This window comes from Phallusia mammillata, chromosome 1 (genome assembly GCF_965637545.1).
Source record: "Phallusia mammillata chromosome 1, kaPhaMamm4.hap1.1, whole genome shotgun sequence".
In the NCBI taxonomy this organism is placed as follows: domain Eukaryota; kingdom Metazoa; phylum Chordata; class Ascidiacea; order Phlebobranchia; family Ascidiidae; genus Phallusia; species Phallusia mammillata.
Window position 1 is genome coordinate 31,019,701 of NC_137252.1, and position 21,016 is coordinate 31,040,716.

General features: G+C 47.9%; 103 non-coding genes across 103 annotated transcripts; all 103 read left to right on the plus strand.

Moving 5' to 3' along the window:
* Positions 1-412: 412 nt before the first annotated feature.
* Positions 413-485, plus strand: Trnak-uuu (transfer RNA lysine (anticodon UUU)). The gene has a single exon. It is a non-coding gene; the product is annotated as a tRNA-Lys (tRNA).
* Positions 486-575: 90 nt separating this feature from the next.
* On the plus strand, positions 576-647 carry Trnae-cuc (transfer RNA glutamic acid (anticodon CUC)). Its single transcript has one exon. It is a non-coding gene; the product is annotated as a tRNA-Glu (tRNA).
* An 89-nt stretch (positions 648-736) lies between these two features.
* Trnak-uuu (transfer RNA lysine (anticodon UUU)) lies at positions 737-809 on the plus strand. Its single transcript has one exon. It is a non-coding gene; the product is annotated as a tRNA-Lys (tRNA).
* Positions 810-899: 90 nt separating this feature from the next.
* Trnae-cuc (transfer RNA glutamic acid (anticodon CUC)) lies at positions 900-971 on the plus strand. Its single transcript has one exon. It is a non-coding gene; the product is annotated as a tRNA-Glu (tRNA).
* Positions 972-1,060: 89 nt separating this feature from the next.
* Trnak-uuu (transfer RNA lysine (anticodon UUU)) lies at positions 1,061-1,133 on the plus strand. The gene has a single exon. It is a non-coding gene; the product is annotated as a tRNA-Lys (tRNA).
* A 90-nt stretch (positions 1,134-1,223) lies between these two features.
* Trnae-cuc (transfer RNA glutamic acid (anticodon CUC)) lies at positions 1,224-1,295 on the plus strand. Its single transcript has one exon. It is a non-coding gene; the product is annotated as a tRNA-Glu (tRNA).
* An 89-nt stretch (positions 1,296-1,384) lies between these two features.
* Trnak-uuu (transfer RNA lysine (anticodon UUU)) lies at positions 1,385-1,457 on the plus strand. Its single transcript has one exon. It is a non-coding gene; the product is annotated as a tRNA-Lys (tRNA).
* Positions 1,458-2,203: 746 nt separating this feature from the next.
* Positions 2,204-2,276, plus strand: Trnak-uuu (transfer RNA lysine (anticodon UUU)). Its single transcript has one exon. It is a non-coding gene; the product is annotated as a tRNA-Lys (tRNA).
* Positions 2,277-2,366: 90 nt separating this feature from the next.
* On the plus strand, positions 2,367-2,438 carry Trnae-cuc (transfer RNA glutamic acid (anticodon CUC)). Its single transcript has one exon. It is a non-coding gene; the product is annotated as a tRNA-Glu (tRNA).
* Positions 2,439-2,527: 89 nt separating this feature from the next.
* On the plus strand, positions 2,528-2,600 carry Trnak-uuu (transfer RNA lysine (anticodon UUU)). The gene has a single exon. It is a non-coding gene; the product is annotated as a tRNA-Lys (tRNA).
* A 90-nt stretch (positions 2,601-2,690) lies between these two features.
* Trnae-uuc (transfer RNA glutamic acid (anticodon UUC)) lies at positions 2,691-2,762 on the plus strand. Its single transcript has one exon. It is a non-coding gene; the product is annotated as a tRNA-Glu (tRNA).
* An 89-nt stretch (positions 2,763-2,851) lies between these two features.
* Trnak-uuu (transfer RNA lysine (anticodon UUU)) lies at positions 2,852-2,924 on the plus strand. The gene has a single exon. It is a non-coding gene; the product is annotated as a tRNA-Lys (tRNA).
* A 90-nt stretch (positions 2,925-3,014) lies between these two features.
* Trnae-cuc (transfer RNA glutamic acid (anticodon CUC)) lies at positions 3,015-3,086 on the plus strand. Its single transcript has one exon. It is a non-coding gene; the product is annotated as a tRNA-Glu (tRNA).
* Positions 3,087-3,175: 89 nt separating this feature from the next.
* Positions 3,176-3,248, plus strand: Trnak-uuu (transfer RNA lysine (anticodon UUU)). Its single transcript has one exon. It is a non-coding gene; the product is annotated as a tRNA-Lys (tRNA).
* A 90-nt stretch (positions 3,249-3,338) lies between these two features.
* Trnae-uuc (transfer RNA glutamic acid (anticodon UUC)) lies at positions 3,339-3,410 on the plus strand. Its single transcript has one exon. It is a non-coding gene; the product is annotated as a tRNA-Glu (tRNA).
* An 89-nt stretch (positions 3,411-3,499) lies between these two features.
* On the plus strand, positions 3,500-3,572 carry Trnak-uuu (transfer RNA lysine (anticodon UUU)). Its single transcript has one exon. It is a non-coding gene; the product is annotated as a tRNA-Lys (tRNA).
* Positions 3,573-3,662: 90 nt separating this feature from the next.
* Positions 3,663-3,734, plus strand: Trnae-cuc (transfer RNA glutamic acid (anticodon CUC)). Its single transcript has one exon. It is a non-coding gene; the product is annotated as a tRNA-Glu (tRNA).
* An 89-nt stretch (positions 3,735-3,823) lies between these two features.
* Positions 3,824-3,896, plus strand: Trnak-uuu (transfer RNA lysine (anticodon UUU)). Its single transcript has one exon. It is a non-coding gene; the product is annotated as a tRNA-Lys (tRNA).
* A 90-nt stretch (positions 3,897-3,986) lies between these two features.
* Trnae-cuc (transfer RNA glutamic acid (anticodon CUC)) lies at positions 3,987-4,058 on the plus strand. The gene has a single exon. It is a non-coding gene; the product is annotated as a tRNA-Glu (tRNA).
* Positions 4,059-4,147: 89 nt separating this feature from the next.
* Positions 4,148-4,220, plus strand: Trnak-uuu (transfer RNA lysine (anticodon UUU)). Its single transcript has one exon. It is a non-coding gene; the product is annotated as a tRNA-Lys (tRNA).
* A 90-nt stretch (positions 4,221-4,310) lies between these two features.
* Trnae-cuc (transfer RNA glutamic acid (anticodon CUC)) lies at positions 4,311-4,382 on the plus strand. Its single transcript has one exon. It is a non-coding gene; the product is annotated as a tRNA-Glu (tRNA).
* Positions 4,383-4,471: 89 nt separating this feature from the next.
* Trnak-uuu (transfer RNA lysine (anticodon UUU)) lies at positions 4,472-4,544 on the plus strand. Its single transcript has one exon. It is a non-coding gene; the product is annotated as a tRNA-Lys (tRNA).
* A 90-nt stretch (positions 4,545-4,634) lies between these two features.
* Positions 4,635-4,706, plus strand: Trnae-cuc (transfer RNA glutamic acid (anticodon CUC)). The gene has a single exon. It is a non-coding gene; the product is annotated as a tRNA-Glu (tRNA).
* An 89-nt stretch (positions 4,707-4,795) lies between these two features.
* Trnak-uuu (transfer RNA lysine (anticodon UUU)) lies at positions 4,796-4,868 on the plus strand. The gene has a single exon. It is a non-coding gene; the product is annotated as a tRNA-Lys (tRNA).
* Positions 4,869-4,958: 90 nt separating this feature from the next.
* On the plus strand, positions 4,959-5,030 carry Trnae-cuc (transfer RNA glutamic acid (anticodon CUC)). The gene has a single exon. It is a non-coding gene; the product is annotated as a tRNA-Glu (tRNA).
* Positions 5,031-5,119: 89 nt separating this feature from the next.
* Trnak-uuu (transfer RNA lysine (anticodon UUU)) lies at positions 5,120-5,192 on the plus strand. The gene has a single exon. It is a non-coding gene; the product is annotated as a tRNA-Lys (tRNA).
* Positions 5,193-5,282: 90 nt separating this feature from the next.
* Trnae-cuc (transfer RNA glutamic acid (anticodon CUC)) lies at positions 5,283-5,354 on the plus strand. Its single transcript has one exon. It is a non-coding gene; the product is annotated as a tRNA-Glu (tRNA).
* An 89-nt stretch (positions 5,355-5,443) lies between these two features.
* Positions 5,444-5,516, plus strand: Trnak-uuu (transfer RNA lysine (anticodon UUU)). The gene has a single exon. It is a non-coding gene; the product is annotated as a tRNA-Lys (tRNA).
* A 90-nt stretch (positions 5,517-5,606) lies between these two features.
* On the plus strand, positions 5,607-5,678 carry Trnae-uuc (transfer RNA glutamic acid (anticodon UUC)). Its single transcript has one exon. It is a non-coding gene; the product is annotated as a tRNA-Glu (tRNA).
* Positions 5,679-5,767: 89 nt separating this feature from the next.
* Positions 5,768-5,840, plus strand: Trnak-uuu (transfer RNA lysine (anticodon UUU)). Its single transcript has one exon. It is a non-coding gene; the product is annotated as a tRNA-Lys (tRNA).
* A 90-nt stretch (positions 5,841-5,930) lies between these two features.
* On the plus strand, positions 5,931-6,002 carry Trnae-uuc (transfer RNA glutamic acid (anticodon UUC)). Its single transcript has one exon. It is a non-coding gene; the product is annotated as a tRNA-Glu (tRNA).
* Positions 6,003-6,091: 89 nt separating this feature from the next.
* Positions 6,092-6,164, plus strand: Trnak-uuu (transfer RNA lysine (anticodon UUU)). The gene has a single exon. It is a non-coding gene; the product is annotated as a tRNA-Lys (tRNA).
* A 90-nt stretch (positions 6,165-6,254) lies between these two features.
* On the plus strand, positions 6,255-6,326 carry Trnae-cuc (transfer RNA glutamic acid (anticodon CUC)). Its single transcript has one exon. It is a non-coding gene; the product is annotated as a tRNA-Glu (tRNA).
* An 89-nt stretch (positions 6,327-6,415) lies between these two features.
* On the plus strand, positions 6,416-6,488 carry Trnak-uuu (transfer RNA lysine (anticodon UUU)). The gene has a single exon. It is a non-coding gene; the product is annotated as a tRNA-Lys (tRNA).
* A 90-nt stretch (positions 6,489-6,578) lies between these two features.
* Positions 6,579-6,650, plus strand: Trnae-cuc (transfer RNA glutamic acid (anticodon CUC)). Its single transcript has one exon. It is a non-coding gene; the product is annotated as a tRNA-Glu (tRNA).
* An 89-nt stretch (positions 6,651-6,739) lies between these two features.
* Trnak-uuu (transfer RNA lysine (anticodon UUU)) lies at positions 6,740-6,812 on the plus strand. Its single transcript has one exon. It is a non-coding gene; the product is annotated as a tRNA-Lys (tRNA).
* Positions 6,813-6,902: 90 nt separating this feature from the next.
* Positions 6,903-6,974, plus strand: Trnae-cuc (transfer RNA glutamic acid (anticodon CUC)). Its single transcript has one exon. It is a non-coding gene; the product is annotated as a tRNA-Glu (tRNA).
* An 89-nt stretch (positions 6,975-7,063) lies between these two features.
* Trnak-uuu (transfer RNA lysine (anticodon UUU)) lies at positions 7,064-7,136 on the plus strand. The gene has a single exon. It is a non-coding gene; the product is annotated as a tRNA-Lys (tRNA).
* A 90-nt stretch (positions 7,137-7,226) lies between these two features.
* On the plus strand, positions 7,227-7,298 carry Trnae-cuc (transfer RNA glutamic acid (anticodon CUC)). The gene has a single exon. It is a non-coding gene; the product is annotated as a tRNA-Glu (tRNA).
* Positions 7,299-7,387: 89 nt separating this feature from the next.
* Trnak-uuu (transfer RNA lysine (anticodon UUU)) lies at positions 7,388-7,460 on the plus strand. Its single transcript has one exon. It is a non-coding gene; the product is annotated as a tRNA-Lys (tRNA).
* Positions 7,461-7,550: 90 nt separating this feature from the next.
* On the plus strand, positions 7,551-7,622 carry Trnae-cuc (transfer RNA glutamic acid (anticodon CUC)). Its single transcript has one exon. It is a non-coding gene; the product is annotated as a tRNA-Glu (tRNA).
* Positions 7,623-7,711: 89 nt separating this feature from the next.
* Positions 7,712-7,784, plus strand: Trnak-uuu (transfer RNA lysine (anticodon UUU)). Its single transcript has one exon. It is a non-coding gene; the product is annotated as a tRNA-Lys (tRNA).
* Positions 7,785-7,874: 90 nt separating this feature from the next.
* On the plus strand, positions 7,875-7,946 carry Trnae-uuc (transfer RNA glutamic acid (anticodon UUC)). Its single transcript has one exon. It is a non-coding gene; the product is annotated as a tRNA-Glu (tRNA).
* Positions 7,947-8,035: 89 nt separating this feature from the next.
* Positions 8,036-8,108, plus strand: Trnak-uuu (transfer RNA lysine (anticodon UUU)). Its single transcript has one exon. It is a non-coding gene; the product is annotated as a tRNA-Lys (tRNA).
* Positions 8,109-8,198: 90 nt separating this feature from the next.
* Positions 8,199-8,270, plus strand: Trnae-cuc (transfer RNA glutamic acid (anticodon CUC)). Its single transcript has one exon. It is a non-coding gene; the product is annotated as a tRNA-Glu (tRNA).
* Positions 8,271-8,359: 89 nt separating this feature from the next.
* Positions 8,360-8,432, plus strand: Trnak-uuu (transfer RNA lysine (anticodon UUU)). Its single transcript has one exon. It is a non-coding gene; the product is annotated as a tRNA-Lys (tRNA).
* Positions 8,433-8,522: 90 nt separating this feature from the next.
* On the plus strand, positions 8,523-8,594 carry Trnae-cuc (transfer RNA glutamic acid (anticodon CUC)). Its single transcript has one exon. It is a non-coding gene; the product is annotated as a tRNA-Glu (tRNA).
* An 89-nt stretch (positions 8,595-8,683) lies between these two features.
* Positions 8,684-8,756, plus strand: Trnak-uuu (transfer RNA lysine (anticodon UUU)). Its single transcript has one exon. It is a non-coding gene; the product is annotated as a tRNA-Lys (tRNA).
* A 90-nt stretch (positions 8,757-8,846) lies between these two features.
* Positions 8,847-8,918, plus strand: Trnae-uuc (transfer RNA glutamic acid (anticodon UUC)). The gene has a single exon. It is a non-coding gene; the product is annotated as a tRNA-Glu (tRNA).
* An 89-nt stretch (positions 8,919-9,007) lies between these two features.
* Trnak-uuu (transfer RNA lysine (anticodon UUU)) lies at positions 9,008-9,080 on the plus strand. Its single transcript has one exon. It is a non-coding gene; the product is annotated as a tRNA-Lys (tRNA).
* A 90-nt stretch (positions 9,081-9,170) lies between these two features.
* On the plus strand, positions 9,171-9,242 carry Trnae-cuc (transfer RNA glutamic acid (anticodon CUC)). The gene has a single exon. It is a non-coding gene; the product is annotated as a tRNA-Glu (tRNA).
* An 89-nt stretch (positions 9,243-9,331) lies between these two features.
* On the plus strand, positions 9,332-9,404 carry Trnak-uuu (transfer RNA lysine (anticodon UUU)). The gene has a single exon. It is a non-coding gene; the product is annotated as a tRNA-Lys (tRNA).
* A 90-nt stretch (positions 9,405-9,494) lies between these two features.
* Positions 9,495-9,566, plus strand: Trnae-cuc (transfer RNA glutamic acid (anticodon CUC)). The gene has a single exon. It is a non-coding gene; the product is annotated as a tRNA-Glu (tRNA).
* An 89-nt stretch (positions 9,567-9,655) lies between these two features.
* Trnak-uuu (transfer RNA lysine (anticodon UUU)) lies at positions 9,656-9,728 on the plus strand. Its single transcript has one exon. It is a non-coding gene; the product is annotated as a tRNA-Lys (tRNA).
* A 90-nt stretch (positions 9,729-9,818) lies between these two features.
* Positions 9,819-9,890, plus strand: Trnae-cuc (transfer RNA glutamic acid (anticodon CUC)). The gene has a single exon. It is a non-coding gene; the product is annotated as a tRNA-Glu (tRNA).
* Positions 9,891-9,979: 89 nt separating this feature from the next.
* On the plus strand, positions 9,980-10,052 carry Trnak-uuu (transfer RNA lysine (anticodon UUU)). The gene has a single exon. It is a non-coding gene; the product is annotated as a tRNA-Lys (tRNA).
* Positions 10,053-10,142: 90 nt separating this feature from the next.
* Positions 10,143-10,214, plus strand: Trnae-uuc (transfer RNA glutamic acid (anticodon UUC)). Its single transcript has one exon. It is a non-coding gene; the product is annotated as a tRNA-Glu (tRNA).
* An 89-nt stretch (positions 10,215-10,303) lies between these two features.
* On the plus strand, positions 10,304-10,376 carry Trnak-uuu (transfer RNA lysine (anticodon UUU)). Its single transcript has one exon. It is a non-coding gene; the product is annotated as a tRNA-Lys (tRNA).
* Positions 10,377-10,466: 90 nt separating this feature from the next.
* On the plus strand, positions 10,467-10,538 carry Trnae-cuc (transfer RNA glutamic acid (anticodon CUC)). Its single transcript has one exon. It is a non-coding gene; the product is annotated as a tRNA-Glu (tRNA).
* Positions 10,539-10,627: 89 nt separating this feature from the next.
* Trnak-uuu (transfer RNA lysine (anticodon UUU)) lies at positions 10,628-10,700 on the plus strand. The gene has a single exon. It is a non-coding gene; the product is annotated as a tRNA-Lys (tRNA).
* Positions 10,701-10,790: 90 nt separating this feature from the next.
* On the plus strand, positions 10,791-10,862 carry Trnae-cuc (transfer RNA glutamic acid (anticodon CUC)). Its single transcript has one exon. It is a non-coding gene; the product is annotated as a tRNA-Glu (tRNA).
* An 89-nt stretch (positions 10,863-10,951) lies between these two features.
* Trnak-uuu (transfer RNA lysine (anticodon UUU)) lies at positions 10,952-11,024 on the plus strand. The gene has a single exon. It is a non-coding gene; the product is annotated as a tRNA-Lys (tRNA).
* A 90-nt stretch (positions 11,025-11,114) lies between these two features.
* On the plus strand, positions 11,115-11,186 carry Trnae-cuc (transfer RNA glutamic acid (anticodon CUC)). The gene has a single exon. It is a non-coding gene; the product is annotated as a tRNA-Glu (tRNA).
* An 89-nt stretch (positions 11,187-11,275) lies between these two features.
* Trnak-uuu (transfer RNA lysine (anticodon UUU)) lies at positions 11,276-11,348 on the plus strand. Its single transcript has one exon. It is a non-coding gene; the product is annotated as a tRNA-Lys (tRNA).
* A 90-nt stretch (positions 11,349-11,438) lies between these two features.
* On the plus strand, positions 11,439-11,510 carry Trnae-cuc (transfer RNA glutamic acid (anticodon CUC)). Its single transcript has one exon. It is a non-coding gene; the product is annotated as a tRNA-Glu (tRNA).
* Positions 11,511-11,599: 89 nt separating this feature from the next.
* On the plus strand, positions 11,600-11,672 carry Trnak-uuu (transfer RNA lysine (anticodon UUU)). Its single transcript has one exon. It is a non-coding gene; the product is annotated as a tRNA-Lys (tRNA).
* A 746-nt stretch (positions 11,673-12,418) lies between these two features.
* Trnak-uuu (transfer RNA lysine (anticodon UUU)) lies at positions 12,419-12,491 on the plus strand. The gene has a single exon. It is a non-coding gene; the product is annotated as a tRNA-Lys (tRNA).
* A 90-nt stretch (positions 12,492-12,581) lies between these two features.
* On the plus strand, positions 12,582-12,653 carry Trnae-uuc (transfer RNA glutamic acid (anticodon UUC)). Its single transcript has one exon. It is a non-coding gene; the product is annotated as a tRNA-Glu (tRNA).
* Positions 12,654-12,742: 89 nt separating this feature from the next.
* Trnak-uuu (transfer RNA lysine (anticodon UUU)) lies at positions 12,743-12,815 on the plus strand. The gene has a single exon. It is a non-coding gene; the product is annotated as a tRNA-Lys (tRNA).
* A 90-nt stretch (positions 12,816-12,905) lies between these two features.
* Trnae-cuc (transfer RNA glutamic acid (anticodon CUC)) lies at positions 12,906-12,977 on the plus strand. The gene has a single exon. It is a non-coding gene; the product is annotated as a tRNA-Glu (tRNA).
* Positions 12,978-13,066: 89 nt separating this feature from the next.
* Trnak-uuu (transfer RNA lysine (anticodon UUU)) lies at positions 13,067-13,139 on the plus strand. The gene has a single exon. It is a non-coding gene; the product is annotated as a tRNA-Lys (tRNA).
* A 90-nt stretch (positions 13,140-13,229) lies between these two features.
* Positions 13,230-13,301, plus strand: Trnae-cuc (transfer RNA glutamic acid (anticodon CUC)). Its single transcript has one exon. It is a non-coding gene; the product is annotated as a tRNA-Glu (tRNA).
* Positions 13,302-13,390: 89 nt separating this feature from the next.
* Trnak-uuu (transfer RNA lysine (anticodon UUU)) lies at positions 13,391-13,463 on the plus strand. Its single transcript has one exon. It is a non-coding gene; the product is annotated as a tRNA-Lys (tRNA).
* A 90-nt stretch (positions 13,464-13,553) lies between these two features.
* Trnae-cuc (transfer RNA glutamic acid (anticodon CUC)) lies at positions 13,554-13,625 on the plus strand. Its single transcript has one exon. It is a non-coding gene; the product is annotated as a tRNA-Glu (tRNA).
* An 89-nt stretch (positions 13,626-13,714) lies between these two features.
* Trnak-uuu (transfer RNA lysine (anticodon UUU)) lies at positions 13,715-13,787 on the plus strand. The gene has a single exon. It is a non-coding gene; the product is annotated as a tRNA-Lys (tRNA).
* Positions 13,788-13,877: 90 nt separating this feature from the next.
* On the plus strand, positions 13,878-13,949 carry Trnae-cuc (transfer RNA glutamic acid (anticodon CUC)). Its single transcript has one exon. It is a non-coding gene; the product is annotated as a tRNA-Glu (tRNA).
* Positions 13,950-14,038: 89 nt separating this feature from the next.
* On the plus strand, positions 14,039-14,111 carry Trnak-uuu (transfer RNA lysine (anticodon UUU)). Its single transcript has one exon. It is a non-coding gene; the product is annotated as a tRNA-Lys (tRNA).
* A 746-nt stretch (positions 14,112-14,857) lies between these two features.
* Positions 14,858-14,930, plus strand: Trnak-uuu (transfer RNA lysine (anticodon UUU)). The gene has a single exon. It is a non-coding gene; the product is annotated as a tRNA-Lys (tRNA).
* Positions 14,931-15,020: 90 nt separating this feature from the next.
* Positions 15,021-15,092, plus strand: Trnae-cuc (transfer RNA glutamic acid (anticodon CUC)). Its single transcript has one exon. It is a non-coding gene; the product is annotated as a tRNA-Glu (tRNA).
* An 89-nt stretch (positions 15,093-15,181) lies between these two features.
* On the plus strand, positions 15,182-15,254 carry Trnak-uuu (transfer RNA lysine (anticodon UUU)). The gene has a single exon. It is a non-coding gene; the product is annotated as a tRNA-Lys (tRNA).
* A 90-nt stretch (positions 15,255-15,344) lies between these two features.
* Positions 15,345-15,416, plus strand: Trnae-cuc (transfer RNA glutamic acid (anticodon CUC)). The gene has a single exon. It is a non-coding gene; the product is annotated as a tRNA-Glu (tRNA).
* Positions 15,417-15,505: 89 nt separating this feature from the next.
* Trnak-uuu (transfer RNA lysine (anticodon UUU)) lies at positions 15,506-15,578 on the plus strand. Its single transcript has one exon. It is a non-coding gene; the product is annotated as a tRNA-Lys (tRNA).
* A 90-nt stretch (positions 15,579-15,668) lies between these two features.
* Trnae-uuc (transfer RNA glutamic acid (anticodon UUC)) lies at positions 15,669-15,740 on the plus strand. Its single transcript has one exon. It is a non-coding gene; the product is annotated as a tRNA-Glu (tRNA).
* Positions 15,741-15,829: 89 nt separating this feature from the next.
* On the plus strand, positions 15,830-15,902 carry Trnak-uuu (transfer RNA lysine (anticodon UUU)). Its single transcript has one exon. It is a non-coding gene; the product is annotated as a tRNA-Lys (tRNA).
* A 90-nt stretch (positions 15,903-15,992) lies between these two features.
* Positions 15,993-16,064, plus strand: Trnae-cuc (transfer RNA glutamic acid (anticodon CUC)). Its single transcript has one exon. It is a non-coding gene; the product is annotated as a tRNA-Glu (tRNA).
* Positions 16,065-16,153: 89 nt separating this feature from the next.
* On the plus strand, positions 16,154-16,226 carry Trnak-uuu (transfer RNA lysine (anticodon UUU)). The gene has a single exon. It is a non-coding gene; the product is annotated as a tRNA-Lys (tRNA).
* A 90-nt stretch (positions 16,227-16,316) lies between these two features.
* Trnae-cuc (transfer RNA glutamic acid (anticodon CUC)) lies at positions 16,317-16,388 on the plus strand. Its single transcript has one exon. It is a non-coding gene; the product is annotated as a tRNA-Glu (tRNA).
* An 89-nt stretch (positions 16,389-16,477) lies between these two features.
* Trnak-uuu (transfer RNA lysine (anticodon UUU)) lies at positions 16,478-16,550 on the plus strand. Its single transcript has one exon. It is a non-coding gene; the product is annotated as a tRNA-Lys (tRNA).
* A 746-nt stretch (positions 16,551-17,296) lies between these two features.
* On the plus strand, positions 17,297-17,369 carry Trnak-uuu (transfer RNA lysine (anticodon UUU)). The gene has a single exon. It is a non-coding gene; the product is annotated as a tRNA-Lys (tRNA).
* A 90-nt stretch (positions 17,370-17,459) lies between these two features.
* On the plus strand, positions 17,460-17,531 carry Trnae-cuc (transfer RNA glutamic acid (anticodon CUC)). The gene has a single exon. It is a non-coding gene; the product is annotated as a tRNA-Glu (tRNA).
* Positions 17,532-17,620: 89 nt separating this feature from the next.
* Trnak-uuu (transfer RNA lysine (anticodon UUU)) lies at positions 17,621-17,693 on the plus strand. Its single transcript has one exon. It is a non-coding gene; the product is annotated as a tRNA-Lys (tRNA).
* Positions 17,694-17,783: 90 nt separating this feature from the next.
* Trnae-cuc (transfer RNA glutamic acid (anticodon CUC)) lies at positions 17,784-17,855 on the plus strand. The gene has a single exon. It is a non-coding gene; the product is annotated as a tRNA-Glu (tRNA).
* Positions 17,856-17,944: 89 nt separating this feature from the next.
* Positions 17,945-18,017, plus strand: Trnak-uuu (transfer RNA lysine (anticodon UUU)). The gene has a single exon. It is a non-coding gene; the product is annotated as a tRNA-Lys (tRNA).
* A 746-nt stretch (positions 18,018-18,763) lies between these two features.
* On the plus strand, positions 18,764-18,836 carry Trnak-uuu (transfer RNA lysine (anticodon UUU)). Its single transcript has one exon. It is a non-coding gene; the product is annotated as a tRNA-Lys (tRNA).
* Positions 18,837-18,926: 90 nt separating this feature from the next.
* Trnae-cuc (transfer RNA glutamic acid (anticodon CUC)) lies at positions 18,927-18,998 on the plus strand. The gene has a single exon. It is a non-coding gene; the product is annotated as a tRNA-Glu (tRNA).
* Positions 18,999-19,087: 89 nt separating this feature from the next.
* On the plus strand, positions 19,088-19,160 carry Trnak-uuu (transfer RNA lysine (anticodon UUU)). Its single transcript has one exon. It is a non-coding gene; the product is annotated as a tRNA-Lys (tRNA).
* A 90-nt stretch (positions 19,161-19,250) lies between these two features.
* On the plus strand, positions 19,251-19,322 carry Trnae-cuc (transfer RNA glutamic acid (anticodon CUC)). Its single transcript has one exon. It is a non-coding gene; the product is annotated as a tRNA-Glu (tRNA).
* Positions 19,323-19,411: 89 nt separating this feature from the next.
* On the plus strand, positions 19,412-19,484 carry Trnak-uuu (transfer RNA lysine (anticodon UUU)). Its single transcript has one exon. It is a non-coding gene; the product is annotated as a tRNA-Lys (tRNA).
* A 90-nt stretch (positions 19,485-19,574) lies between these two features.
* Positions 19,575-19,646, plus strand: Trnae-cuc (transfer RNA glutamic acid (anticodon CUC)). Its single transcript has one exon. It is a non-coding gene; the product is annotated as a tRNA-Glu (tRNA).
* An 89-nt stretch (positions 19,647-19,735) lies between these two features.
* On the plus strand, positions 19,736-19,808 carry Trnak-uuu (transfer RNA lysine (anticodon UUU)). Its single transcript has one exon. It is a non-coding gene; the product is annotated as a tRNA-Lys (tRNA).
* A 90-nt stretch (positions 19,809-19,898) lies between these two features.
* On the plus strand, positions 19,899-19,970 carry Trnae-cuc (transfer RNA glutamic acid (anticodon CUC)). The gene has a single exon. It is a non-coding gene; the product is annotated as a tRNA-Glu (tRNA).
* An 89-nt stretch (positions 19,971-20,059) lies between these two features.
* On the plus strand, positions 20,060-20,132 carry Trnak-uuu (transfer RNA lysine (anticodon UUU)). The gene has a single exon. It is a non-coding gene; the product is annotated as a tRNA-Lys (tRNA).
* Positions 20,133-20,878: 746 nt separating this feature from the next.
* Positions 20,879-20,951, plus strand: Trnak-uuu (transfer RNA lysine (anticodon UUU)). The gene has a single exon. It is a non-coding gene; the product is annotated as a tRNA-Lys (tRNA).
* The last annotated feature ends 65 nt before the right edge of the window (positions 20,952-21,016 follow it).

The following is a 21,016-nucleotide window of genomic DNA, read 5'->3' on the forward strand; positions in this document are numbered from 1 at the left end:
ACAGTCACCTCTGGTGTCACAATAAAGATTGTGACGTCATACATAGCTCAGACGGGTCATTAAATTGTTTAGCTCAATCTGTGGATCATGTTTTAAAAATTATCCGGCCTTTTTGGACGCCATTAGATGGTTTTTGTATGTGGGACAAGCCCTATTTTCACATATTCAATTTAAAAACAAAACAAGCAGGTAATTGGCGGCCGTGGGTGAAATAAGGATCCGCAATGCGGCCGTCTTAGCAAAAAGGTAATGCACACCTGGTCTAGTGGTTAGGATTCCTGGCTTTCGCCCAGGCGGCCCGGGTTCATTTCCCGGTCTGGCAACTCTTTTCCTACACTTTGCCTTTTGTGCACGCACAGAAAATCGTTTGCAGTCACTGTATCTGTACTCGACATGAATGCTTGTTGAGCGAGCCTGGTTAGCTCAGCCGGTAGAGCGTTGGACTTTTAATCCAACGGTCAAGGGTTCAAGTCCCTTATCGGGCGCAGTTTTTGTTACAATGCCTTTTTGACATTTTACCCTTGCATGCTTGAGTTTAGGTTCATTGAACAAAGAAACACGGGTCTTGTAGCACCTCCCAGATGGTCTAGTGGTTACGATTCCTGGCTCTCACCCAGGCGGCCCGGGTTCAATTCCCGGTCTGGGAACTCTTTTCCTACACTTTGCCTTTTGTGCACGCACAGAAAATCGTTTGCACTCACTGTATCTGTACTCGACATGAATGCTTGTTGACCGAGCCCGGTTAGCTCAGTCGGTAGAGCGTTGGACTTTTAATCCAACGGTCAAGGGTTCAAGTCCCTTATCGGGCGCAGTTTTTGTGACAATGCCTTTGTGACATTTTACCCTTGCATGCTTGAGTTTAGGTTCATTGAACAAAGAAACACGGGTCTTGCAGCACCTCCCAGATGGTCTAGTGGTTAGGATTCCTGGCTCTCACCCAGGCGGCCCGGGTTCAATTCCCGGTCTGGGAACTCTTTTCCTACACTTTTCCTTTTGTGCACACACAGAAAATCGTTTGCAGTCACCGTATCTGTACTCGACACCAATGCTTGTTGACCGAGCCCGGTTAGCTCAGTCGGTAGATCGTTGGACTTTTAATCCAACGGTCAAGGGTTCAAGTCCCTTATCGGGCGCAGTTTTTGTGACAATGCCTTCGTGACATTTTACCCTTGTATGCTTGAGTTTAGGTTCATTGAACAAAGAAACACGGGTCTTCCAGCACCTCCCAGATGGTCTAGTGGTTAGGATTCCTGGCTCTCACCCAGGCGGCCCGGGTTCAATTCCCGGTCTGGGAACTCTTTTCCTACACTTTGCCTTTTGTGCACGCACAGAAAATCGTTTGCAGTCACTGTATCTGTACTCGACATGAATGCTTGTTGACCGAGCCCGGTTAGCTCAGTCGGTAGAGCGTTGGACTTTTAATCCAACGGTCAAGGGTTCAAGTCCCTTATCGGGCGCAGTTTTTGTGACAATGCCTTTGTGACATTTTACCCTTGCATGCTTGAGTTTAGGTTCATTGAACAAAGAAACACGTGTCTTGTAGCACCTCCCAGATGGTCTAGTGCAGGGGTGCACAACCTGCGGCCGAGTTGACGATTGTGTGCGGCCGTGAACATGTTTATTAACATACATGTACTGGCGGCCGTGACGTAAAAACAACTCTTTTGCTAAATATTTTGACTTTGAAACTGCACTAATTAGATTTTGTAAGACTGTAAAGAATATTACCAGCGTGGTAACCCTGTACATTACGCTTTGTATACGCCTATTGTGTGCAATCAATGCAAATAAACAGTCACCTCTGGTGTCACAATAAAGATTGTGACGTCATACATAGCTCAGACGGGTCATTAAATTGTTTAGCTCAATCTGTGGATCATGTTTTAAAAATTATCCGGCCTTTTTGGACGCCATTAGATGGTTTTTGTATGTGGGACAAGCCCTATTTTCACATATTCAATTTAAAAACAAAACAAGCAGGTAATTGGCGGCCGTGGGTGAAATAAGGATCCGCAATGCGGCCGTCTTAGCAAAAAGGTAATGCACACCTGGTCTAGTGGTTAGGATTCCTGGCTCTCACCCAGGCGGCCCGGGTTCATTTCCCGGTCTGGCAACTCTTTTCCTACACTTTGCCTTTTGTGCACGCACAGAAAATCGTTTGCAGTCACTGTATCTGTACTCGACATGAATGCTTGTTGAGCGAGCCTGGTTAGCTCAGTCGGTAGAGCGTTGGACTTTTAATCCAACGGTCAAGGGTTCAAGTCCCTTATTGGGCGCAGTTTTTGTGACAATGCCTTTGTGACATTTTATCCTTGTATGCTTGAGTTTAGTTTCATTGAACAAAGAAACACGGGTCTTGCAGCACCTCCCAGATGGTCTAGTGGTTAGGATTCCTGGCTCTCACCCAGGCGGCCTGGGTTCAATTCCCGGTCTGGGAACTCTTTTCCTACACTTTGCCTTTTGTGCACGCACAGAAAATCGTTTGCAGTCACTGTATCTGTACTCGACATGAATGCTTGTTGACCGAGCCCGGTTAGCTCAGTCGGTAGATCGTTGGACTTTTAATCCAACGGTCAAGGGTTCAAGTCCCTTATCGGGCGCAGTTTTTGTGACAATGCCTTCGTGACATTTTACCCTTGTATGCTTGAGTTTAGGTTCATTGAACAAAGAAACACGGGTCTTGCAGCACCTCCCAGATGGTCTAGTGGTTAGGATTCCTGGCTTTCGCCCAGGCGGCCCGGGTTCAATTCCCGGTCTGGGAACTCTTTTCCTACACTTTGCCTTTTGTGCACGCACAGAAAATCGTTTGCAGTCACTGTATCTGTACTCGACATGAATGCTTGTTGAGCGAGCCTGGTTAGCTCAGTCGGTAGAGCGTTGGACTTTTAATCCAACGGTCAAGGGTTCAAGTCCCTTATTGGGCGCAGTTTTTGTGACAATGCCTTTGTGACATTTTATCCTTGTATGCTTGAGTTTAGTTTCATTGAACAAAGAAACACGGGTCTTGCAGCACCTCCCAGATGGTCTAGTGGTTAGGATTCCTGGCTCTCACCCAGGCGGCCTGGGTTCAATTCCCGGTCTGGGAACTCTTTTCCTACACTTTGCCTTTTGTGCACGCACAGAAAATCGTTTGCAGTCACTGTATCTGTACTCGACATGAATGCTTGTTGACCGAGCCCGGTTAGCTCAGTCGGTAGATCGTTGGACTTTTAATCCAACGGTCAAGGGTTCAAGTCCCTTATCGGGCGCAGTTTTTGTGACAATGCCTTCGTGACATTTTACCCTTGTATGCTTGAGTTTAGGTTCATTGAACAAAGAAACACGGGTCTTGCAGCACCTCCCAGATGGTCTAGTGGTTAGGATTCCTGGCTTTCGCCCAGGCGGCCCGGGTTCAATTCCCGGTCTGGGAACTCTTTTCCTACACTTTGCCTTTTGTGCACGCACAGAAAATCGTTTGCAGTCACTGTATCTGTACTCGACATGAATGCTTGTTGAGCGACCCCGGTTAGCTCAGTCGGTAGAGCTTTGGACTTTTAATCCAACGGTCAAGGGTTCAAGTCCCTTATCGGGCGCAGTTTTTGTGACAATGCCTTCGTGACATTTTACCCTTGCATGCTTGAGTTTAGGTTCATTGAACAAAGAAACACGGGTCTTGCAGCACCTCCCAGATGGTCTAGTGGTTAGGATTCCTGGCTCTCACCCAGGCGGCCCGGGTTCAATTCCCGGTCTGGGAACTCTTTTCCTACACTTTGCCTTTTGTGCACGCACAGAAAATCGTTTGCAGTCACTGTATCTGTACTCGACATGAATGCTTGTTGACCGAGCCCGGTTAGCTCAGTCGGTAGAGCGTTGGACTTTTAATCCAACGGTCAAGGGTTCAAGTCCCTTATCGGGCGCAGTTTTTGTGACAATGCCTTTGTGACATTTTACCCTTGCATGCTTGAGTTTAGGTTCATTGAACAAAGAAACACGGGTCTTGCAGCACCTCCCAGATGGTCTAGTGGTTAGGATTCCTGGCTCTCACCCAGGCGGCCCGGGTTCAATTCCCGGTCTGGGAACTCTTTTCCTACACTTTGCCTTTTGTGCACGCACAGAAAATCGTTTGCAGTCACTGTATCTGTACTCGACATGAATGCTTGTTGACCGAGCCCGGTTAGCTCAGTCGGTAGAGCGTTGGACTTTTAATCCAACGGTCAAGGGTTCAAGTCCCTTATCGGGCGCAGTTTTTGTGACAATGGCTTTGTGACATTTTACCCTTGCATGCTTGAGTTTAGGTTCATTCAACAAAGAAACACGGGTCTTCCAGCACCTCCCAGATGGTCTAGTGGTTAGGATTCCTGGCTCTCACCCAGGCGGCCCGGGTTCAATTCCCGGTCTGGGAACTCTTTTCCTACACTTTGCCTTTTGTGCACGCACAGAAAATCGTTTGCAGTCACTGTATCTGTACTCGACATGAATGCTTGTTGACCGAGCCCGGTTAGCTCAGTCGGTAGAGCGTTGGACTTTTAATCCAACGGTCAAGGGTTCAAGTCCCTTATCGGGCGCAGTTTTTGTGACAATGCCTTTGTGACATTTTACCCTTGCATGCTTGAGTTTAGGTTCATTGAACAAAGAAACACGGGTCTTGCAGCACCTCCCAGATGGTCTAGTGGTTAGGATTCCTGGCTCTCACCCAGGCGGCCCGGGTTCAATTCCCGGTCTGGGAACTCTTTTCCTACACTTTGCCTTTTGTGCACACACAGAAAATCGTTTGCAGTCACCGTATCTGTACTCGACACCAATGCTTGTTGACCGAGCCCGGTTAGCTCAGTCGGTAGATCGTTGGACTTTTAATCCAACGGTCAAGGGTTCAAGTCCCTTATCGGGCGCAGTTTTTGTGACAATGGCTTCGTGACATTTTATCCTTGTATGCTTGAGTTTAGGTTCATTGAACAAAGAAACACGGGTCTTCCAGCACCTCCCAGATGGTCTAGTGGTTAGGATTCCTGGCTCTCACCCAGGCGGCCCGGGTTCTATTCCCGGTCTGGGAACTCTTTTCCTACACTTTTCCTTTTGTGCACGCACAGAAAATCGTTTGCAGTCACTGTATCTGTACTCGACATGAATGCTTGTTGACCGAGCCCGGTTAGCTCAGTCGGTAGAGCGTTGGACTTTTAATCCAACGGTCAAGGGTTCAAGTCCCTTATCGGGCGCAGTTTTTGTGACAATGCCATCGTGACATTTTACCCTTGTATGCTTGAGTTTAGGTTCATTGAACAAAGAAACACGGGTCTTCCACCACCTCCCAGATGGTCTAGTGGTTAGGATTCCTGGCTCTCACCCAGGCGGCCCGGGTTCAATTCCCGGTCTGGGAACTCTTTTCCTACACTTTGCCTTTTGTGCACGCACAGAAAATCGTTTGCAGTCACTGTATCTGTACTCGACATGAATGCTTGTTGACCGAGCCCGGTTAGCTCAGTCGGTAGATCGTTGGACTTTTAATCCAACGGTCAAGGGTTCAAGTCCCTTATCGGGCGCAGTTTTTGTGACAATGCCTTCGTGACATTTTACCCTTGTATGCTTGAGTTTAGGTTCATTGAACAAAGAAACACGGGTCTTGCAGCACCTCCCAGATGGTCTAGTGGTTAGGATTCCTGGCTTTCGCCCAGGCGGCCCGGGTTCAATTCCCGGTCTGGGAACTCTTTTCCTACACTTTGCCTTTTGTGCACGCACAGAAAATCGTTTGCAGTCACTGTATCTGTACTCGACATGAATGCTTGTTGAGCGACCCCGGTTAGCTCAGTCGGTAGAGCTTTGGACTTTTAATCCAACGGTCAAGGGTTCAAGTCCCTTATCGGGCGCAGTTTTTGTGACAATGCCTTCGTGACATTTTACCCTTGCATGCTTGAGTTTAGGTTCATTGAACAAAGAAACACGGGTCTTGCAGCACCTCCCAGATGGTCTAGTGGTTAGGATTCCTGGCTTTCGCCCAGGCGGCCCGGGTTCAATTCCCGGTCTGGGAACTCTTTTCCTACACTTTGCCTTTTGTGCACGCACAGAAAATCGTTTGCAGTCACTGTATCTGTACTCGACATGAATGCTTGTTGACCGAGCCCGGTAAGCTCAGTCGGTAGAGCGTTGGACTTTTAATCCAACGGTCAAGGGTTCAAGTCCCTTATCGGGCGCAGTTTTTGTGACAATGCCTTTGTGACATTTTACCCTTGCATGCTTGAGTTTAGGTTCATTGAACAAAGAAACACGGGTCTTGCAGCACCTCCCAGATGGTCTAGTGGTTAGGATTCCTGGCTCTCACCCAGGCGGCCCGGGTTCAATTCCCGGTCTGGGAACTCTTTTCCTACACTTTGCCTTTTGTGCACGCACAGAAAATCGTTTGCAGTCACTGTATCTGTACTCGACATGAATGCTTGTTGACCGAGCCCGGTTAGCTCAGTCGGTAGAGCGTTGGACTTTTAATCCAACGGTCAAGGGTTCAAGTCCCTTATCGGGCGCAGTTTTTGTGACAATGCCTTTGTGACATTTTACCCTTGCATGCTTGAGTTTAGGTTCATTCAACAAAGAAACACGGGTCTTCCAGCACCTCCCAGATGGTCTAGTGGTTAGGATTCCTGGCTCTCACCCAGGCGGCCCGGGTTCAATTCCCGGTCTGGGAACTCTTTTCCTACACTTTGCCTTTTGTGCACGCACAGAAAATCGTTTGCAGTCACTGTATCTGTACTCGACATGAATGCTTGTTGACCGAGCCCGGTTAGCTCAGTCGGTAGAGCGTTGGACTTTTAATCCAACGGTCAAGGGTTCAAGTCCCTTATCGGGCGCAGTTTTTGTGACAATGCCTTTGTGACATTTTACCCTTGCATGCTTGAGTTTAGGTTCATTGAACAAAGAAACACGGGTCTTGCAGCACCTCCCAGATGGTCTAGTGGTTAGGATTCCTGGCTCTCACCCAGGCGGCCCGGGTTCAATTCCCGGTCTGGGAACTCTTTTCCTACACTTTGCCTTTTGTGCACACACAGAAAATCGTTTGCAGTCACCGTATCTGTACTCGACACCAATGCTTGTTGACCGAGCCCGGTTAGCTCAGTCGGTAGATCGTTGGACTTTTAATCCAACGGTCAAGGGTTCAAGTCCCTTATCGGGCGCAGTTTTTGTGACAATGGCTTCGTGACATTTTATCCTTGTATGCTTGAGTTTAGGTTCATTGAACAAAGAAACACGGGTCTTCCAGCACCTCCCAGATGGTCTAGTGGTTAGGATTCCTGGCTCTCACCCAGGCGGCCCGGGTTCTATTCCCGGTCTGGGAACTCTTTTCCTACACTTTTCCTTTTGTGCACGCACAGAAAATCGTTTGCAGTCACTGTATCTGTACTCGACATGAATGCTTGTTGACCGAGCCCGGTTAGCTCAGTCGGTAGAGCGTTGGACTTTTAATCCAACGGTCAAGGGTTCAAGTCCCTTATCGGGCGCAGTTTTTGTGACAATGCCATCGTGACATTTTACCCTTGTATGCTTGAGTTTAGGTTCATTCAACAAAGAAACACGGGTCTTCCACCACCTCCCAGATGGTCTAGTGGTTAGGATTCCTGGCTCTCACCCAGGCGGCCCGGGTTCAATTCCCGGTCTGGGAACTCTTTTCCTACACTTTGCCTTTTGTGCACGCACAGAAAATCGTTTGCAGTCACTGTATCTGTACTCGACATGAATGCTTGTTGACCGAGCCCGGTTAGCTCAGTCGGTAGAGCCTTGGACTTTTAATCCAACGGTCAAGGGTTCAAGTCCCTTATCGGGCGCAGTTTTTGTGACAATGCCTTCGTGACATTTTACCCTTGTATGCTTGAGTTTAGGTTCATTGAACAAAGAAACACGGGTCTTGCAGCACCTCCCAGATGGTCTAGTGGTTAGGATTCCTGGCTTTCGCCCAGGCGGCCCGGGTTCAATTCCCGGTCTGGGAACTCTTTTCCTACACTTTGCCTTTTGTGCACGCACAGAAAATCGTTTGCAGTCACTGTATCTGTACTCGACATGAATGCTTGTTGAGCGAGCCCGGTTAGCTCAGTCGGTAGAGCGTTGGACTTTTAATCCAACGGTCAAGGGTTCAAGTCCCTTATCGGGCGCAGTTTTTGTGACAATGCCTTCGTGACATTTTACCCTTGCATGCTTGAGTTTAGGTTCATTGAACAAAGAAACACGGGTCTTGCAGCACCTCCCAGATGGTCTAGTGGTTAGGATTCCTGGCTCTCACCCAGGCGGCCCGGGTTCAATTCCCGGTCTGGGAACTCTTTTCCTACACTTTGCCTTTTGTGCACGCACAGAAAATCGTTTGCAGTCACTGTATCTGTACTCGACATGAATGCTTGTTGACCGAGCCCGGTTAGCTCAGTCGGTAGAGCGTTGGACTTTTAATCCAACGGTCAAGGGTTCAAGTCCCTTATCGGGCGCAGTTTTTGTGACAATGCCATCGTGACATTTTACCCTTGTATGCTTGAGTTTAGGTTCATTGAACAAAGAAACACGGGTCTTCCACCACCTCCCAGATGGTCTAGTGGTTAGGATTCCTGGCTCTCACCCAGGCGGCCCGGGTTCAATTCCCGGTCTGGGAACTCTTTTCCTACACTTTGCCTTTTGTGCACGCACAGAAAATCGTTTGCAGTCACTGTATCTGTACTCGACATGAATGCTTGTTGACCGAGCCCGGTTAGCTCAGTCGGTAGAGCGTTGGACTTTTAATCCAACGGTCAAGGGTTCAAGTCCCTTATCGGGCGCAGTTTTTGTGACAATGCCTTCGTGACATTTTACCCTTGTATGCTTGAGTTTAGGTTCATTGAACAAAGAAACACGGGTCTTGCAGCACCTCCCAGATGGTCTAGTGGTTAGGATTCCTGGCTTTCGCCCAGGCGGCCCGGGTTCAATTCCCGGTCTGGGAACTCGTTTCCTACACTTTGCCTTTTGTGCACGCACAGAAAATCGTTTGCAGTCACTGTATCTGTACTCGACATGAATGCTTGTTGAGCGACCCCGGTTAGCTCAGTCGGTAGAGCGTTGGACTTTTAATCCAACGGTCAAGGGTTCAAGTCCCTTATCGGGCGCAGTTTTTGTGACAATGCCTTCGTGGCATTTTACCCTTGCATGCTTGAGTTTAGGTTCATTGAACAAAGAAACACGGGTCTTGCAGCACCTCCCAGATGGTCTAGTGGTTAGGATTCCTGGCTCTCACCCAGGCGGCCCGGGTTCAATTCCCGGTCTGGGAACTCTTTTCCTACACTTTGCCTTTTGTGCACGCACAGAAAATCGTTTGCAGTCACTGTATCTGTACTCGACATGAATGCTTGTTGACCGAGCCCGGTAAGCTCAGTCGGTAGAGCGTTGGACTTTTAATCCAACGGTCAAGGGTTCAAGTCCCTTATCGGGCGCAGTTTTTGTGACAATGCCTTTGTGACATTTTACCCTTGCATGCTTGAGTTTAGGTTCATTGAACAAAGAAACACGGGTCTTGCAGCACCTCCCAGATGGTCTAGTGGTTAGGATTCCTGGCTCTCACCCAGGCGGCCCGGGTTCAATTCCCGGTCTGGGAACTCTTTTCCTACACTTTGCCTTTTGTGCACGCACAGAAAATCGTTTGCAGTCACTGTATCTGTACTCGACATGAATGCTTGTTGACCGAGCCCGGTTAGCTCAGTCGGTAGAGCGTTGGACTTTTAATCCAACGGTCAAGGGTTCAAGTCCCTTATCGGGCGCAGTTTTTGTGACAATGCCATCGTGACATTTTACCCTTGTATGCTTGAGTTTAGGTTCATTGAACAAAGAAACACGGGTCTTCCACCACCTCCCAGATGGTCTAGTGGTTAGGATTCCTGGCTCTCACCCAGGCGGCCCGGGTTCAATTCCCGGTCTGGGAACTCTTTTCCTACACTTTGCCTTTTGTGCACGCACAGAAAATCGTTTGCAGTCACTGTATCTGTACTCGACATGAATGCTTGTTGACCGAGCCCGGTTAGCTCAGTCGGTAGAGCGTTGGACTTTTAATCCAACGGTCAAGGGTTCAAGTCCCTTATCGGGCGCAGTTTTTGTGACAATGCCTTCGTGACATTTTACCCTTGTATGCTTGAGTTTAGGTTCATTGAACAAAGAAACACGGGTCTTGCAGCACCTCCCAGATGGTCTAGTGGTTAGGATTCCTGGCTTTCGCCCAGGCGGCCCGGGTTCAATTCCCGGTCTGGGAACTCTTTTCCTACACTTTGCCTTTTGTGCACGCACAGAAAATCGTTTGCAGTCACTGTATCTGTACTCGACATGAATGCTTGTTGAGCGACCCCGGTTAGCTCAGTCGGTAGAGCGTTGGACTTTTAATCCAACGGTCAAGGGTTCAAGTCCCTTATCGGGCGCAGTTTTTGTGACAATGCCTTCGTGGCATTTTACCCTTGCATGCTTGAGTTTAGGTTCATTGAACAAAGAAACACGGGTCTTGCAGCACCTCCCAGATGGTCTAGTGGTTAGGATTCCTGGCTCTCACCCAGGCGGCCCGGGTTCAATTCCCGGTCTGGGAACTCTTTTCCTACACTTTGCCTTTTGTGCACGCACAGAAAATCGTTTGCAGTCACTGTATCTGTACTCGACATGAATGCTTGTTGACCGAGCCCGGTAAGCTCAGTCGGTAGAGCGTTGGACTTTTAATCCAACGGTCAAGGGTTCAAGTCCCTTATCGGGCGCAGTTTTTGTGACAATGCCTTTGTGACATTTTACCCTTGCATGCTTGAGTTTAGGTTCATTGAACAAAGAAACACGGGTCTTGCAGCACCTCCCAGATGGTCTAGTGGTTAGGATTCCTGGCTCTCACCCAGGCGGCCCGGGTTCAATTCCCGGTCTGGGAACTCTTTTCCTACACTTTGCCTTTTGTGCACGCACAGAAAATCGTTTGCAGTCACTGTATCTGTACTCGACATGAATGCTTGTTGACCGAGCCCGGTTAGCTCAGTCGGTAGAGCGTTGGACTTTTAATCCAACGGTCAAGGGTTCAAGTCCCTTATCGGGCGCAGTTTTTGTGACAATGGCTTTGTGACATTTTACCCTTGCATGCTTGAGTTTAGGTTCATTGAACAAAGAAACACGGGTCTTCCAGCACCTCCCAGATGGTCTAGTGGTTAGGATTCCTGGCTCTCACCCAGGCGGCCCGGGTTCAATTCCCGGTCTGGGAACTCTTTTCCTACACTTTGCCTTTTGTGCACGCACAGAAAATCGTTTGCAGTCACTGTATCTGTACTCGACATGAATGCTTGTTGACCGAGCCCGGTTAGCTCAGTCGGTAGAGCGTTGGACTTTTAATCCAAGTGTCAAGGGTTCAAGTCCCTTATCGGGCGCAGTTTTTGTGACAATGCCTTTGTGGCATTTTACCCTTGCATGCTTGAGTTTAGGTTCATTGAACAAAGAAACACGGGTCTTGCAGCACCTCCCAGATGGTCTAGTGGTTAGGATTCCTGGCTCTCACCCAGGCGGCCCGGGTTCAATTCCCGGTCTGGGAACTCTTTTCCTACACTTTGCCTTTTGTGCACGCACAGAAAATCGTTTGCAGTCACCGTATCTGTACTCGACACCAATGCTTGTTGACCGAGCCCGGTTAGCTCAGTCGGTAGAGCGTTGGACTTTTAATCCAACGGTCAAGGGTTCAAGTCCCTTATCGGGCGCAGTTTTTGTGACAATGCCTTTGTGACATTTTACCCTTGCATGCTTGAGTTTAGGTTCATTGAACAAAGAAACACGGGTCTTGTAGCACCTCCCAGATGGTCTAGTGCAGGGGTGCACAACCTGCGGCCGAGTTGACGATTTTGTGCGGCCGTGAACATGTTTATTAACATATATGTACTGGCGGCCGTGACGTAAAAACAACTCTTTTGCGAAATATTTTGACTTTGAAACTGCACTAATTAGATTTTGTAAGACTGTAAAGAATATTACCAGCGTGGTAACCCTGTACATTACGCTTTGTATACGCCTATTGTGTGCAAACAATGCAAATAAACAGTCACCTCTGGTGTCACAATATAGATTGTGACGTCATAAATAGCTCAGACGGGTCATTAAACTGTTTAGCTCAATCTGTGGATCATGTTTCAAAAATTATCCGGCCTTTTTGGACGCCATTAGATGGTTTTTGTATGTGGGACAAGCCCTATTTTCACATATTCAATTTAAAAACAAAACAAGCAGGTAATTGGCGGCCGTGGGTGAAATAAGGATCCGCAATGCGGCCGTCTTAGCAAAAAGGTTGTGCACACCTGGTCTAGTGGTTAGGATTCCTGGCTTTCGCCCAGGCGGCCCGGGTTCAATTCCCGGTCTGGGAACTCTTTTCCTACACTTTGCCTTTTGTGCACGCATAGAAAATCATTTGCAGTCACTGTATCTGTACTCGACATGAATGCTTGTTGAGCGAGCCCGGTTAGCTCAGTCGGTTGAGCGTTGGACTTTTAATCCAACGGTCAAGGGTTCAAGTCCCTTATCGGGCGCAGTTTTTGTGACAATGCCTTCGTGACATTTTACCCTTGTATGCTTGAGTTTAGGTTCATTGAACAAAGAAACACGGGTCTTGCAGCACCTCCCAGATGGTCTAGTGGTTAGGATTCCTGGCTTTCGCCCAGGCGGCCCGGGTTCAATTCCCGGTCTGGGAACTCTTTTCCTACACTTTGCCTTTTGTGCACGCACAGAAAATCGTTTGCAGTCACTGTATCTGTACTCGACATGAATGCTTGTTGAGCGACCCCGGTTAGCTCAGTCGGTAGAGCGTTGGACTTTTAATCCAACGGTCAAGGGTTCAAGTCCCTTATCGGGCGCAGTTTTTGTGACAATGCCTTCGTGGCATTTTACCCTTGCATGCTTGAGTTTAGGTTCATTGAACAAAGAAACACGGGTCTTGCAGCACCTCCCAGATGGTCTAGTGGTTAGGATTCCTGGCTCTCACCCAGGCGGCCCGGGTTCAATTCCCGGTCTGGGAACTCTTTTCCTACACTTTGCCTTTTGTGCACGCACAGAAAATCGTTTGCAGTCACTGTATCTGTACTCGACATGAATGCTTGTTGACCGAGCCCGGTAAGCTCAGTCGGTAGAGCGTTGGACTTTTAATCCAACGGTCAAGGGTTCAAGTCCCTTATCGGGCGCAGTTTTTGTGACAATGCCTTTGTGACATTTTACCCTTGCATGCTTGAGTTTAGGTTCATTGAACAAAGAAACACGGGTCTTGCAGCACCTCCCAGATGGTCTAGTGGTTAGGATTCCTGGCTCTCACCCAGGCGGCCCGGGTTCAATTCCCGGTCTGGGAACTCTTTTCCTACACTTTGCCTTTTGTGCACGCACAGAAAATCGTTTGCAGTCACTGTATCTGTACTCGACATGAATGCTTGTTGACCGAGCCCGGTTAGCTCAGTCGGTAGAGCGTTGGACTTTTAATCCAACGGTCAAGGGTTCAAGTCCCTTATCGGGCGCAGTTTTTGTGACAATGGCTTTGTGACATTTTACCCTTGCATGCTTGAGTTTAGGTTCATTGAACAAAGAAACACGGGTCTTCCAGCACCTCCCAGATGGTCTAGTGGTTAGGATTCCTGGCTCTCACCCAGGCGGCCCGGGTTCAATTCCCGGTCTGGGAACTCTTTTCCTACACTTTGCCTTTTGTGCACGCACAGAAAATCGTTTGCAGTCACTGTATCTGTACTCGACATGAATGCTTGTTGACCGAGCCCGGTTAGCTCAGTCGGTAGAGCGTTGGACTTTTAATCCAAGTGTCAAGGGTTCAAGTCCCTTATCGGGCGCAGTTTTTGTGACAATGCCTTTGTGGCATTTTACCCTTGCATGCTTGAGTTTAGGTTCATTGAACAAAGAAACACGGGTCTTGCAGCACCTCCCAGATGGTCTAGTGGTTAGGATTCCTGGCTCTCACCCAGGCGGCCCGGGTTCAATTCCCGGTCTGGGAACTCTTTTCCTACACTTTGCCTTTTGTGCACGCACAGAAAATCGTTTGCAGTCACCGTATCTGTACTCGACACCAATGCTTGTTGACCGAGCCCGGTTAGCTCAGTCGGTAGAGCGTTGGACTTTTAATCCAACGGTCAAGGGTTCAAGTCCCTTATCGGGCGCAGTTTTTGTGACAATGCCTTTGTGACATTTTACCCTTGCATGCTTGAGTTTAGGTTCATTGAACAAAGAAACACGGGTCTTGTAGCACCTCCCAGATGGTCTAGTGCAGGGGTGCACAACCTGCGGCCGAGTTGACGATTTTGTGCGGCCGTGAACATGTTTATTAACATATATGTACTGGCGGCCGTGACGTAAAAACAACTCTTTTGCGAAATATTTTGACTTTGAAACTGCACTAATTAGATTTTGTAAGACTGTAAAGAATATTACCAGCGTGGTAACCCTGTACATTACGCTTTGTATACGCCTATTGTGTGCAAACAATGCAAATAAACAGTCACCTCTGGTGTCACAATATAGATTGTGACGTCATAAATAGCTCAGACGGGTCATTAAACTGTTTAGCTCAATCTGTGGATCATGTTTCAAAAATTATCCGGCCTTTTTGGACGCCATTAGATGGTTTTTGTATGTGGGACAAGCCCTATTTTCACATATTCAATTTAAAAACAAAACAAGCAGGTAATTGGCGGCCGTGGGTGAAATAAGGATCCGCAATGCGGCCGTCTTAGCAAAAAGGTTGTGCACACCTGGTCTAGTGGTTAGGATTCCTGGCTTTCGCCCAGGCGGCCCGGGTTCAATTCCCGGTCTGGGAACTCTTTTCCTACACTTTGCCTTTTGTGCACGCATAGAAAATCATTTGCAGTCACTGTATCTGTACTCGACATGAATGCTTGTTGAGCGAGCCCGGTTAGCTCAGTCGGTTGAGCGTTGGACTTTTAATCCAACGGTCAAGGGTTCAAGTCCCTTATCGGGCGCAGTTTTTGTGACAATGCCTTCGTGACATTTTACCCTTGTATGCTTGAGTTTAGGTTCATTGAACAAAGAAACACGGGTCTTGCAGCACCTCCCAGATGGTCTAGTGGTTAGGATTCCTGGCTCTCACCCAGGCGGCCCGGGTTCAATTCCCGGTCTGGGAACTCTTTTCCTACACTTTGCCTTTTGTGCACGCACAGAAAATCGTTTGCAGTCACTGTATCTGTACTCGACATGAATGCTTGTTGACCGAGCCCGGTTAGCTCAGTCGGTAGAGCGTTGGACTTTTAGTCCAACGGTCAAGGGTTCAAGTCCCTTATTGGGCGCAGTTTTTGTGACAATGCCTTTGTGACATTTTATCCTTGTATGCTTGAGTTTAGGTTCATTGAACAAAGAAACACGGGCCTTCCAGCACCTCCCAGATGGTCTAGTGGTTAGGATTCCTGGCTCTCACCCAGGCGGCCCGGGTTCAATTCCCGGTATGGGAACTCTTTTCCTACACTTTGCCTTTTGTGCACGCACAGAAAATCGTTTGCAGTCACTGTATCTGTACTCGACATGAATGCTTGTTGACCGAGCCCGGTTAGCTCAGTCGGTAGAGCGTTGGACTTTTAATCCAACGGTCAAGGGTTCAAGTCCCTTATCGGGCGCAGTTTTTGTGACAATGCCTTTGTGACATTTTACCCTTGTATGCTTGAGTTTAGGTTCATTGAACAAAGAAACACGGGTCTTGCAGCACCTCCCAGATGGTCTAGTGGTTAGGATTCCTGGCTTTCGCCCAGGCGGCCCGGGTTCAATTCCCGGTCTGGGAACTCTTTTCCTACACTTTGCCTTTTGTGCACGCACAGAAAATCGTTTGCAGTCACTGTATCTGTACTCGACATGAATGCTTGTTGACCGAGCCCGGTTAGCTCAGTCGGTAGAGCGTTGGACTTTTAATCCAACGGTCAAGGGTTCAAGTCCCTTATCGGGCGCAGTTTTTGTGACAATGCCTTTGTGACATTTTACCCTTGTATGCTTGAGTTTAGGTTCATTGAACAAAGAAACACGGGTCTTGCAGCACCTCCCAGATGGTCTAGTGCTTAGGATTCCTGGCTCTCACCCAGGCGGCCCGGGTTCAATTCCCGGTCTGGGAACTCTTTTCCTACACTTTTCCTTTTGTGCACACACAGAAAATCGTTTGCAGTCACCGTATCTGTACTCGACACCAATGCTTGTTGACCGAGCCCGGTTAGCTCAGTCGGTAGATCGTTGGACTTTTAATCCAACGGTCAAGGGTTCAAGTCCCTTATCGGACGCAGTTTTTGTGACAATGCCTTCGTGACATTTTATCCTTGTATGCTTGAGTTTAGGTTCATTGAACAAAGAAACACGGGTGTTCCAGCACCTCCCAGATGGTCTAGTGGTTAGGATTCCTGGCTCTCACCCAGGCGGCCCGGGTTCTATTCCCGGTCTGGGAACTCTTTTCCTACACTTTTCCTTTTGTGCACGCACAGAAAATCGTTTGCAGTCACTGTATCTGTACTCGACATGAATGCTTGTTGACCGAGCCCGGTTAGCTCAGTCGGTAGAGCGTTGGACTTTTAATCCAACGGTCAAGGGTTCAAGTCCCTTATCTGGCGCAGTTTTTGTGACAATGCCTTGGTGACATTTTACCCTTGCATGCTTGAGTTTAGGTTCATTGAACAAAGAAACACGGGTCTTGTAGCACCTCCCAGATGGTCTAGTGCAGGGGTGCACAACCTGCGGCCGAGTTGACGATTTTGTGCGGCCGTGAACATGTTTATTAACATATATGTACTGGCGGCCGTAACGTAAAAACAACTCTTTTGCTAAATATTTTGACTTTGAAACTGCACTAACTAGATTTTGTAAGACTGTAAAGAATATTACCAGCGTGGTAACCCTGTACATTACGTTTTGTATACGCCTATTGTGTGCAAACAATGCAAATAAACAGTCACCTCTGGTGTCACAATATAGATTGTGACGTCATAAATAGCTCAGACGGGTCATTAAACTGTTTAGCTCAATCTGTGGATCATGTTTCAAAAATTATCCGGCCTTTTTGGACGCCATTAGATGGTTTTTGTATGTGGGACAAGCCCTATTTTCACATATTCAATTTAAAAACAAAACAAGCAGGTAATTGGCGGCCGTGGGTGAAATAAGGATCCGCAATGCGGCCGTCTTAGCAAAAAGGTTGTGCACACTTGGTCTAGTGGTTAGGATTCCTGGCTTTCGCCCAGGCGGCCTGGGTTCAATTCCCGGTCTGGGAACTCTTTTCCTACACTTTGCCTTTTGTGCACGCACAGAAAATCGTTTGCAGTCACTCTATCTGTACTCGACATGAATGCTTGTTGACCGAGCCCGGTTAGCTCAGTCGGTAGAGCGTTGGACTTTTAATCCAACGGTCAAGGGTTCAAGTCCCTTATCGGGCGCAGTTTTTGTGACAATGCCTTTGTGACATTTTACCCTTGTATGCTTGAGTTTAGGTTCATTGAACAAAGAAACACGGGTCTTGCAGCACCTCCCAGATGGTCTAGTGCTTAGGATTCCTGGCTCTCACCCAGGCGGCCCGGGTTCAATTCCCGGTCTGGGAACTCTTTTCCTACACTTTGCCTTTTGTGCACACACAGAAAATCGTTTGCAGTCACCGTATCTGTACTCGACACCAATGCTTGTTGACCGAGCCCGGTTAGCTCAGTCGGTAGATCGTTGGACTTTTAATCCAACGGTCAAGGGTTCAAGTCCCTTATCGGACGCAGTTTTTGTGACAATGCCTTCGTGACATTTTATCCTTGTATGCTTGAGTTTAGGTTCATTGAACAAAGAAACACGGGTCTTCCAGCACCTCCCAGATGGTCTAGTGGTTAGGATTCCTGGCTCTCACCCAGGCGGCCCGGGTTCTATTCCCGGTCTGGGAACTCTTTTCCTACACTTTTCCTTTTGTGCACGCACAGAAAATCGTTTGCAGTCACTGTATCTGTACTCGACATGAATGCTTGTTGACCGAGCCCGGTTAGCTCAGTGGGTAGAGCGTTGGACTTTTAATCCAACGGTCAAGGGTTCAAGTCCCTTATCGGGCGCAGTTTTTGTGACAATGCCTTTGTGACATTTTACCCTTGCATGCTTGAGTTTAGGTTCATTGAACAAAGAAACACGGGTCTTGTAGCACCTCCCAGATGGTCTAGTGCAGGGGTGCACAACCTGCGGCCGAGTTGACGATTTTGTGCGGCCGTGAACATGTTTATTAACATATATGTACTGGCGGCCGTGACGTAAAAACAACTCTTTTGCTAAATATTTTGACTTTGAAACTGCACTAACTAGATTTTGTAAGACTGTAAAGAATATTACCAGCGTGGTAACCCTGTACATTACGCTTTGTATACGCCTATTGTGTGCAAACAATGCAAATAAACAGTCACCTCTGGTGTCACAATATAGATTGTGACGTCATAAATAGCTCAGACGGGTCATTAAACTGTTTAGCTCAATCTGTGGATCATGTTTCAAAAATTATCCGGCCTTTTTGGACGCCATTAGATGGTTTTTGTATGTGGGACAAGCCCTATTTTCACATATTCAATTTAAAAACAAAACAAGCAGGTAATTGGCGGCCGTGGGTGAAATAAGGATCCGCAATGCGGCCGTCTTAGCAAAAAGGTTGTGCACACCTGGTCTAGTGGTTAGGATTCCTGGCTTTCGCCCAGGCGGCCCGGGTTCAATTCCCGGTCTGGGAACTCTTTTCCTACACTTTGCCTTTTGTGCACGCACAGAAAATCGTTTGCAGTCACTGTATGTGTACTCGACATGAATGCTTGTTGACCGAGCCCGGTTAGCTCAGTCGGTAGAGCGTTGGACTTTTAATCCAACGGTCAAGGGTTCAAGTCCCTTATCGGGCGCAGTTTTTGTGACAATGCCTTTGTGACATTTTACCCTTGTATGCTTGAGTTTAGGTTCATTGAACAAAGAAACACGGGTCTTGCAGCACCTCCCAGATGGTCTAGTGGTTAGGATTCCTGGCTCTCACCCAGGCGGCCCGGGTTCAATTCCCGGTCTGGGAACTCTTTCCCTACACTTTGCCTTTTGTGCACGCACAGAAAATCGTTTGCAGTCACTGTATCTGTACTCGACATGAATGCTTGTTGACCGAGCCCGGTTAGCTCAGTCGGTAGAGGGTTGGACTTTTAATCCAACGTTTAAGGGTTCAAGTCCCTTATCGGGCGCAGTTTTTGTGACAATGCCTTTGTGACATTTTACCCTTGTATGCTTGAGTTTAGGTTCATTGAACAAAGAAACACGGGTCTTCCAGCACCTCCCAGATGGTCTAGTGGTTAGGATTCGTGGCTCTCACCCAGGCGGCCCGGGTTCAATTCCCGGTCTGGGAACTCTTTTCCTACACTTTGCCTTTTGTGCACGCACAGAAAATCGTTTGCAGTCACTGTATCTGTACTCGACATGAATGCTTGTTGACCGAGCCCGGTTAGCTCAGTCGGTAGAGCGTTGGACTTTTAATCCAACGGTCAAGGGTTCAAGTCCCTTATCGGGCGCAGTTTTTGTGACAATGCCTTTGTGACATTTTACCCTTGCATGCTTGAGTTTAGGTTCATTGAACAAAGAAACACGGGTCTTGCAGCACCTCCCAGATGGTCTAGTGGTTAGGATTCCTGGCTCTCACCCAGGCGGCCCGGGTTCAATTCCCGGTCTGGGAACTCTTTTCCTACACTTTGCCTTTTGTGCACACACAGAAAATCGTTTGCAGTCACTGTATCTGTACTCGACACCAATGCTTGTTGACCGAGCCCGGTTAGCTCAGTCGGTAGATCGTTGGACTTTTAATCCAACGGTCAAGGGTTCAAGTCCCTTACCGGGCGCAGTTTTTGTGACAATGCCTTCGTGACATTTTATCCTTGTATGCTTGAGTTTAGGTTCATTGAACAAAGAAACACGGGTCTTCCAGCACCTCCCAGATGGTCTAGTGGTTAGGATTCCTGGCTCTCACCCAGGCGGCCCGGGTTCTATTCCCCGTCTGGGAACTCTTTTCCTACACTTTTCCTTTTGTGCACGCACAGAAAATCGTTTGCAGTCACTGTATCTGTACTCGACATGAATGCTTGTTGACCGAGCCCGGTTAGCTCAGTCGGTAGAGCGTTGGACTTTTAATCCAACGGTCAAGGGTTCAAGTCCCTTACCGGGCGCAGTTTTTGTGACAATGCCTTTGTGACATTTTACCCTTGCATGCTTGAGTTTAGGTTCATTGAACAAAGAAACACGGGTCTTGTAGCACCTCCCAGATGGTCTAGTGCAGGGGTGCACAACCTGCGGCCGAGTTGACGATTTTGTGCGGCCGTGAACATGTTTATTAACATATATGTACTGGCGGCCGTGACGTAAAAACAACTCTTTTGCTAAATATTTTGACTTTGAAACTGCACTAATTAGATTTTGTAAGACTGTAAAGAATATTACCAGCGTGGTAACCCTGTACATTACGCTTTGTATACGCCTATTGTGTGCAAACAATGCAAATAAACAGTCACCTCTGGTGTCACAATATAGATTGTGACGTCATAAATAGCTCAGACGGGTCATTAAACTGTTTAGCTCAATCTGTGGATCATGTTTTAAAAATCATCCGGCCTTTTTGGACGCCATTAGATGGTTTTTGTATGTGGGACAAGCCCTATTTTCACATATTCAATTTAAAAACAAAACAAGCAGGTAATTGGCGGCCGTGGGTGAAATAAGGATCCGCAATGCGGCCGTCTTAGCAAAAAGGTTGTGCACACCTGGTCTAGTGGTTAGGATTCCTGGCTTTCGCCCAGGCGGCCCGGGTTCAATTCCCGGTCTGGGAACTCTTTTCCTACACTTTTCCTTTTGTGCACGCACAGAAAATCGTTTGCAGTCACTGTATCTGTACTCGACATGAATGCTTGTTGACCGAGCCCGGTTAGCTCAGTCGGTAGAGCGTTGGACTTTTAATCCAACGGTCAAGGGTTCAAGTCCCTTATCGGGCGCAGTTTTTGTGACAATGCCATCGTGACATTTTACCCTTGTATGCTTGAGTTTAGGTTCATTGAAC